The sequence below is a fragment of the Aegilops tauschii genome, chromosome 3 (assembly GCF_002575655.3).
Source record: "Aegilops tauschii subsp. strangulata cultivar AL8/78 chromosome 3, Aet v6.0, whole genome shotgun sequence".
NCBI lineage: Eukaryota > Viridiplantae > Streptophyta > Magnoliopsida > Poales > Poaceae > Aegilops > Aegilops tauschii.
In genome coordinates, this window is record NC_053037.3 from 548,212,514 (window position 1) to 548,221,940 (window position 9,427).

Here is a 9,427-nt window from a genome sequence, read left to right on the forward strand (position 1 = left end):
CTTTGGGAAGCCTTCACATACTTCTACTTGTAGCTGGAATACTCTAGAAAACATTATGTAAGTTTCACCATTCTACTCATAGCTACTCACAACTAGAAGACTCTAGAAAACAGTAGGTAGGATAGAAAAGAAAAGGAAAGAAATACTACACTAGAGTGGAAGCATCTAGAAGTAGCCAAACAGATCTGGCATGTGTTTTCTTTCTTCTCATCTAGTGTTCCTCATCAACTAGCCAGCATAACCAGAAATCTAAACTTGATGAGAAGGGCTAGGCAATCCACATATGCATTTCAGTAGTATTGACATCATGCACTAGGGTTGGTGGGGTAAGCCATCCCCATAGTGTACTCGAAGTAGTTGTAGTGAATGTACTTGTTGGAATTGTATTGTCTACCGATGGCACACTTAGCCCCTTCTTTAGTGTTGTAAATTAAAATAGAGAAATATGTGTGGGGATATGATGCCAAATACGAGGTAAAGCGGGACAAGTGAGATTCCACTTTAGTATCATCGCGGTACGTTCTAGAATTATAGCATTTAGTATCATGTGGGACCAGTTCAAATCTTGGGTTCAGGCTCCTTAACTAGGTCCTCCATTTATTAGCGGAAGAAGGTATGAATATTTGACAACACAACCATGACAATGTGCTGGCTTTGTTAACGTTGGCATGCAACAACCCATGTCTCTTCTATTTGTCATTGAACCAATACATTCTTCAATCCACATAGAAAGATATTGTTGCCTCCCTCAAGGACCTTGATAAACTGGTTCACGTGAAGGAACCAAAGCATACCTTGAACCAAAGGCCTTAGCATTAATCTCCGATGTGATGTAGTTGGACATGATGGCACTTTCCACGGTAACCTCCTTTGATATTTTTTGCTAAAATATATTTTCTTGTTGGATGATAGTCATTTGGCTAGCAACTCCACTTTTACCTAGTTGCAATAGTTGCTAGTCACACCTACAGATCATAAAGTCCATTTTGTGCTTGGAAGCGGTTCTATGTGGTCTATCTTATTAAACTTTTTAAACTCCTAAAGTCAAATAGCTAGCATCACTTCATATCTATTTCCCATACAAATGGTGATATGTGATGATGTAAGTTTTACCTTCATATTTCCAAAGCAAAATGAACAAGAATAGATAGTGTATGGGAAAATCGCCACCATGCTATTATGTCTTGGGCTAAATCCAAGTACTCGAGCTCATTCACACATTAGGCTAACACCACTATCCAAAAATTTAACCACACCATTTTGTCATACAAAACTTATTAAAGATAACTAGTTATGATAGATCCCATAAAACTTGAATCAATGTGACTACTTATAAATGTGCCGCCTAGGAGTCCCAAATCTCTAAGAGTAACAAGTTTGGTGAAAATAAGTATGGGGATCATGAGTTGGTTTGCTGGAAGTCTAGATCAGATGATTCTCTTTTAATCCTCAAAGTTTGGTGGAGTTGAGTGGAGGAACCAAGAGGAATCGAGCTTTTAGGTTTTGACATTACTGGAGAAGCTCAAATGAGGATTAGGTGTAGAGGAAGAAGGGTGGGAATAGATGCCCTTCACCCCAATTCTAGTATTGCCTTCCAGCATACCTCGGGGACCCGGGGTAAACCAAGAGAAAACCTGCACCCCGAGGACCCGACCCATCAAGAGACTTTCGGCCAGGGGAAAAGGAGACCTCTTGGGACCCAGAGTAACCAGAGAGTTTTCCCTCCTCGGGCACCCGAGGGTCACAACAACAACAGGAAATTGAGTGGGTTAAGTGTAGGTACTGGAGGTGACAAGTGTATATGATATTTGCATGATACCCAAACTTACGCAACCACCTCAACCCCCTTTAATAGTGTGGCTTTCCTATCACTCAAATAAAACCAAGAAACACCCGAAGAACTTGCGCAATCACCTCGACCCCCTTTAATAGTGTGGCTCCTATGACTGAAATAAACCAAAAGACATCTGAAAAAGGCCTTTTTGCTTTTTGAAATGGGGGGAGGGGGGTCAGCCATCTGCATCATGATTCACTGAGGGACCAATGTCCTGAGATAAACTTGATAACCGACATTAGTCCCACCAATCATACAATCATCAACACCAAAACACATTAGGGTCTAGATGCATTTTCATCGTGTCCTGGCGGTACTAAAAATTATCAGTAGTGCCGATAGGATGGTGCGCAGGACCAGAAGCACTAGAGGGGATTGCACACGGGGAGTTTACCCAAGTTCGGGCCCTCAGCACGAAGGTAATACCCTACTCTTGCTTTAGATTTGATTAATAGGAGAGAACACCTCGTATGAGGGGGTTACAATGTATGTGGAGATGGTGCTATCGAGACTATGATAATGATGGTAGATGCCTCAAACTACCCCCAAGCCTCACCTTATAAAGGGGGACGAGGCTTCGGGTTACACGGTTTGCTAACTGACCTAGAGTTCAGACAAGGCAAGGAACTCCTTGACTTGCATGCCAAGGCGAGAACCTTCCAAAAGGACGACTTCCTACAAACCGAGGGGCCGTGGAGCTGGCCAGGTTACCGACTTCCTAGTGGATTGGCCACCCTCGATATCATGTAGTGTCATGCCCCTCAAGGTTGGTGCATTTGATTATCTTGTCCCTAAAAAGGTCCCTTTGCACCCACTTGGTAGGAGGACTGAGGTGATGGTGGCAAGTAGAGTCTATTGTGGTTGAGTATGGTACCTTGGTCCCCCACCTATCTTTAGACTCGAACTAACTCTTCCCTCATGCAAGACTTGAAAGAGAATTTCAATGCTCACTCAAACATCGTCGCCACAAAAAGCTAAAGCCAAACACATCCCATATCTAAGAGAAGGTGAGAAAAAATGGACCAGGAACCCAGAGTAGCTAGGGTTGCTAGTTTCGAATGTTCGGGTGTGTTAGCCGAGGCAAAGTGCAAACCTTTGTCAAGAGAGATTGTTTCAAATTCAGAATGTCGAAGTATCTAGACTGCATAATGGCGTGGTAATATCCATTTTACTAATCATTGGAACAAGGTGCCTTGGACATTTTGGGGCACATGCCGAGAGCATCAGAATATATCAAAATTCTCGACTGGTTTTGAAGTTGAGCTATATATATACGGGGAACACTTTAACCCCTTGCACAAGGAACACTTTGGCAAATTGATTTGTTGTCTTCAGTGAGTTGTTGCCCACCTCTTTAAGCCCCTTTTAAGCTAACCCTAAGTTGAAGAGAGTGGCTATGGGAAGGGAGTGGGTTATTTGAAATCTTAACCGAGCAGAGCATCAAGTTTGCCACCAAGCATTCGTCGCATCTATTTCTCTTAGGTTTGGGGACTACTGGACGGTAGGAGTCACCCGTGAGTAGCCAACCTTGTGGAATTGCTCTGGATGTTGTGAAGGCAGAACATCGACTAAGATCTACCCTTAGTGTTAGGACTCAGAGTTTGTGGCCGAAACTCAAGAGGAAGAAGGCTAGACCTTTGCGGTTGAGGGACTTGGCGTGCACGCCTCTCTAGTGGATTCGAACTCTAAGAAATATATCATCATCTCTATGTACTCTTAGCTAGTTTCTTCCACAATTATCATGCTTGTTGTGTTTGCATAGCTTGCTTGCGTGCTGGTAGTAGATTTTCTAGGTTGCCTCTCGTCATATAGTTTCTTCTACCTAGATATGCATTAGTAAGCCTTGCGCTTCTACAAATTCCACTTTAGTGCTTTGATTTGTTAGTCGCCTATTCAGACATCCTCTCGAGTTGCACATTCGACCTTTTAGAGGTAAATATTACTCCTACACTAGCATATCATTTTGATTTGTGCAATAGTTGAACCAACCAAAATTTGAAATGAAAATCGAAGAATCTAATAAACATTGTTGAGAAGCTATGGTTAACATATAGTATTAAATATTGCCATCATGAAAGTTATTTATTAGATACTAAGATTCACTTACCACATTTCCCTCAAAAGAAAAGATTCACTAACCACATTAGATGCCTCTTTCTTCCACTTCATTTCCCCTTGGTCCACATGAAGAGAAAAGAAATAAACCAAGAATGATAATTCATACAGTCTCAAGAAAACACACTTAAGATGATTTTTACATCATCTTATGAGACAAGCTAAAGAAGGGATGCCCATTTTCAAGTATTTCTTGATCCATATATGCACCTTGAGTCATGCAATAGAATGGCATTAAATAAGATAATTTTCATAAAAAATGTTGAAAATATAATCGTTGAAGAGGTTTAAATCCTTTTTCAGTCAACTACTACACCTAATTAGACATACCTAACATCCTAAAACTTTCTTAAACTCCTAAAGTCAAATAGCGGGGATCACTTATATCTTATTCATATCTATTTCTCATGCCAAGTAGTGATATGTGACGGTGTCCCAGCCCAGGGGTCTCCCACCATGTCGGTTCACGACCTGGTGGGCCGGGTTGAGGACCCCTGGGTCGCATTGGGTGGCCCATGGCAAATTCTACGAAGACTCCGGAAGACTTAGAGTAAAAAAAACACAGCCTTTAGTCCCAAACAAGTTGGGGTAGGCTAGAGGTGAAACCCATAAGATCTCGCGACCAACTCATGGTTCTGGCACATGGATAACAAACTTCTACGCACCCCTGTCAATGGCTAGTTCCTTTGGTGATACTCCAATCCTTCAGATCTCTCTTTACGGACTCCTCCCATGTCAAATTCGGTCTACCCCGACCTCTCTTGACATTATGCGCATGTTTTAGCCGTCCGCTATGCACTGGAGCTTCTGGAGGCCTGTGTTGAATATGCCCAAACCATCTCAGACGATGTTGGACAAGCTTCTCTTCAATTGGTGCTACCCCAACTCTATCTCGTATATCATCATTCCGGACTCGATCCTCCCTCCTGTGGCCACACATCCATCTCAACATGCGCATCTCCCCCACACCTAACTGTTGAACATGTGGCCTTTTAGTCGGCCAACACTCAACGCCATACAGGATTTCGGGTCGAACCGCCGTCCTATAGAACTTGCCTTTTAGCTTTTGTGGCACTCTCTTATCACAGAGAATGCCAGAAGCATGGCGCCACTTCATCCATCCGGCTTTGATTCGATGGTTCACATCTTCATCAATACCCCCATCCTTTGGCAGCATTGCCCCAAATATCGAAAGGTGTCCTTCTAAGCCACCACCTGCCCATCAAGGTTAACCTCCTCCTCCTCGTGCCTAGTAGTACTGAAACCGCACCTAATGTACTCAGATTTAGTTCTACTAAGCCTAAAATCTTACAATTCCAAGGTTTGTCTCCATAACTCTTAACTTCCTATTGACCCCCGTCCGACTATCGTCAACTAGCACCACATCATCCACAAAGAGCATACACCATGAGATATCTCCTTGTATATCCCTTTTGATCTCATCCATCACCAAAGCAAAAAAGATAAGGGCTCAAAGCTGACCCCTGATGCAGTCCTATCTTAATCGGGAAGTCATCGGTGTCGACATCCCCTGTTCAAACACTTGTCACAACATTATCGTACATGTCCTTGATGAGGGTAATGTACTTTGCTGGGACTGTGTGTTTCTCCAAGGCCCACCACATGACATTCCGCGGTATCTTTTCATAGGCCTTCTCCAAGTCAATGAACACCATATGCAGGTCCTTCTTTTGCTCCTTGTATCTCTCCATAAGTTGTCGTACCAAGAAAATGGCTTCCAATACTTAGAGTACAATCCGAAAATACTAGAGCCATGGAGGATTCTACCTTCACCAACGTAGCCGACTAGGATTTGTAACCCTAGGACCCCCAGTATGCTATATAAGCCGAGGGCGGTCTCGTCGGTAGGACAACATACGACCTGGGTAAATCTTTGCTTCCGTTACCATCGTGCCAAGTTGCCTAGCTAGGGCACCCTGCCGAGGGATCTGCCGGATCTAGCTCCGACAATATGTGATGGGCATTTTACCTTTATATTTCCAAAGGCAAAATGAACAAGAAGAATAGACAAGTGTATGGCAAAATCACCACTACGCCATTATGTATTTGGGACCTGTAAAACTTGAATCAATGTGACTACTTCTAAAGGTACCAACTCGCATGGTCAACTTGTTATATTTGATATTTGATGGACTTTGCCCATATATAACCCACAAAGTTAATGGCTTATGGGCTAGCTAGCCCACAAACAGAGACTTTACTGAATTATGGGATCACACCCAGTCAAATGTTTTTTATGGGAACACTATCCTTTTCAAGTTGTGTGACTTAAGGTCAATAACACCAAATTGTAGATTAAAGATTAACAATATGAAAAGTGTTTTCATACCACAGGGTTTGTGCTTTCACCATCTAAAATATCGCTACATGATTATTTTTTTAATATGCTCTCAAAATTTCCTGTCAGTATAAGATTCATTTTCTTCAAATTCTCAACCACTGGTCCAACAACATCTCCATTAACATATGAGGGTACAGAGTATATATTCTTTGGACAGATAGAGGTAACATTTTTAACCAGTATAGAGGTCATAACCAAACTATAAGAAAAAAAATACACGAGCTCTACTTTTCAGGTTTTCCTCTTTTTTAGTTTTTTTGGAAAATGCCGGCAAATCCTTAAACTTGAAAGTATAGTGATTTTTCAAATTTTAATTTACAATAATCTCTAATGCCAAAGTTTTGTTTCCAGCATTGAAGGTACATATGACCGGTATCAGCAATTTGCGGTGCCCGGAAGGAATCTGATTCAAGAAGATGCAACTGTCTGCAATGTAAAACAATTTAGATCACTTTTTATCAATGCATACCTTGCAGCCTGTGTAATTATGGAACCTGTAGGAGTGTAGCAGCCAAGTTTTGATACTTTTGTTGCATTCCTCAGTTTATAATCCTGCAGTTGCATTAGAAACACACTATGCATGATGTTGATGCTTGTAATCAAGAATTGTGTAGCTAATGCAGCACATTTGATGCTATATGGGTAACATTCTGTAAATGTAGCTACTCTTTTATCTGACCGAACTATCTATGTACTAAACTAGGTAGTAGTGGTAAGTACCTATTTCGTATCCTACATGGCCGAATTGTATGACATCATCTATACCCATATACCTCTTTGACAAGATACTTTTGTTCTAGGATGAAGATCCTTCAAATATGCAGTCAAGGCTTGGCGAGATTGCTGCCTGGTAGCACTTGAGACTTCTCACAATGTTTCCCAGTTCGTCATTTATTGTGTTCGACATTTAGCTGATTATTATTGAACTGCAGGTCTCTCGATAATAATGCTGACAACTCAGATGCCAGTAGTTTGGAGAAACTGGAGAAACTACTAAAGGATGCTCTGAGAATTACAGAATCTAAGAAGGTTAACTTTCATTGCTTTTTCTGTAGTAAAGCTTTGTATTGATGAGATTCCAGTTTCTGGGTCATGATTGACAGAAGTTGCTGAAAAATTGCGGTGCTTTCTCTCATAATTTCACCTGATTAAGCTTAAGATTACTCCAAAAATGTAGCACACACTTAGAATTATATTACTTTCAGCACTCCCAAGCTGGGTGCTCAACTAAACGTAATTAATCTCCGTTCCTCAGCAAAAAATATGTTTTTCTCCTCCTGAACTGATACTGCACGTATCCATTGATGAGGGGTAAGAGTTCTGATTTGATTATATGTTCTTAAGCAGAACAAAGAAAATCACTCAACAAAATACCCATCTTAAGACAATGAGCCTGAATGTTTCCTATATATTGGTAGATAATAGGTCAACAAAAATAAATTCAGGTGGCCACTTTTGGTGGTTTGCTTGGTAGTTTCAGGATAATTCATGAGTACTGAACTGTTAGCAGATTTACTAAATTAAGCATAGATGACGCGGCCTTGTATGTGCAGAAGTATACTTGTGGATATCGTCCATGTATTGGACAAGTATATGCATGGAGAAATCTAACCTCAGTTCTGAAATTGTGGACCTTCCAGCAAATGCCTTGTGAGACAAGATAACAGATGTTAGCATATTTTCTGGCTATATTAGAATTAAGCTTATTCAGTTTTTTTTTTTTGCGGGGAGAGCTTATTCAGTAGTACTAGTTCATTATGTTCAGCAAGTGCACTTATTCATAGCATTAATATTCCCAGTAACACAATGGGGACGAACTGGCAACCGTTGATTTCTGTTGCAAATAACAACCAAAATGTGGCATTCATTATAATAGAGCCTGTCAGTTAATTGCCTGCAAACAGGATTTTTGCTGCTACTCTGATTCCCTCAGCATAATTCCCAGAGTACGTTTTATCTAATTTGAGCTTTGCTTTGTTGTTGCTGGAGTGCAGGCTTTGGCGAAACAAAATAGTGGCGGGAGCACGAGCGGAGAGCCCCAACGGACCTACGGGGCAGGAGAATGGGAGGAATGCTTGAGCAGAGCAAAGTTCCCCTGTGCTGTGTATGCATTTGATACTATGTTGCTGCCCCCACACACTGTTCTCCAGTTAGGCTGTTAATGGGCAAGAATTAGTTGCCAGGGCTGCTACTTGTAAGATGTAAGGGAGGAGGGGCAAATTTTAACGAAAGCGTGTGTGAGTTGGCTAATCTAATTACATATGCTTGTGCCGATGCCCATCTCTTATGATCTGCAACTGAATGGCAAAATTTGGTTCAGTAAAGGGGGTCTCTGTGCAACTGAATGTTACTACCTCCGTCTCTCAAGATGTAAGACGTTATTGTAGGCTAGCACTACCTTTCAAAGTTCTAGGGCAGTGGTATATTGCTGCATCCAGCAAAAAGAGTTTGGGAGCCTGACATGGAGAAAGTGTCAGCTGTGAACCTGTGACTCCAGGGTTATTGTGTGTTCTGATATTGATGGATATGGTTAAGCAAGTTGTTTGGATTTAGCTTTGCAGAATTGCATTACAGGCCTAGTAATTGGACTATGCCGCTTGATTTTCTTTCTGAAGTAGATGCAGATGCCGTATACCGCAGCTTATTTTAGTCAAGACGCGTGTGCGTGTGGTAACGAAATTGAGTTTCTTAAGTAGATAATCTGAGTTTCTTAAGTAGATAATCCGTATGGTGATGGTGTTACAGAAGCTAATCAGTGCTGCCACACCACGGAAGTAGATTAAGACAGAACATGAATAAAACAGTAAAATCTGGCGGATTCGTTAAATAAGTCATATATATGCCTGAACAGATTGAGGAAGACCTTTTTTTTTGCGGGGAAAGACTGAGGAAGACCTTACCACTGAGACCCTGAGGCCTGGGACATGAGGAGCTTAGCTTGGCACGTTTCGGCAGGTCTTCCTTGAGATTCTTCTTCCTGAAATACAATCAGGCAGAAGAACACATGGATGAATGTGAGTTGGATTAGCAGGAAAAGCTAGAGATGAACGGAAGAATGGATACTCCCGCAAATAAAAAAAGGAATGAACAAATAGATACGCGGGGACAGCAGAGGC

General features: G+C 41.6%; 1 pseudogene; it reads left to right on the forward strand.

Annotated features, from left to right (window-relative positions):
* The window catches only part of LOC109772126 (MADS-box transcription factor 51-like), a 34,775-nt pseudogene extending 26,140 nt beyond the window's left edge, over positions 1-8,635 (forward strand).
* Positions 8,636-9,427: the final 792 nt, after the last annotated feature.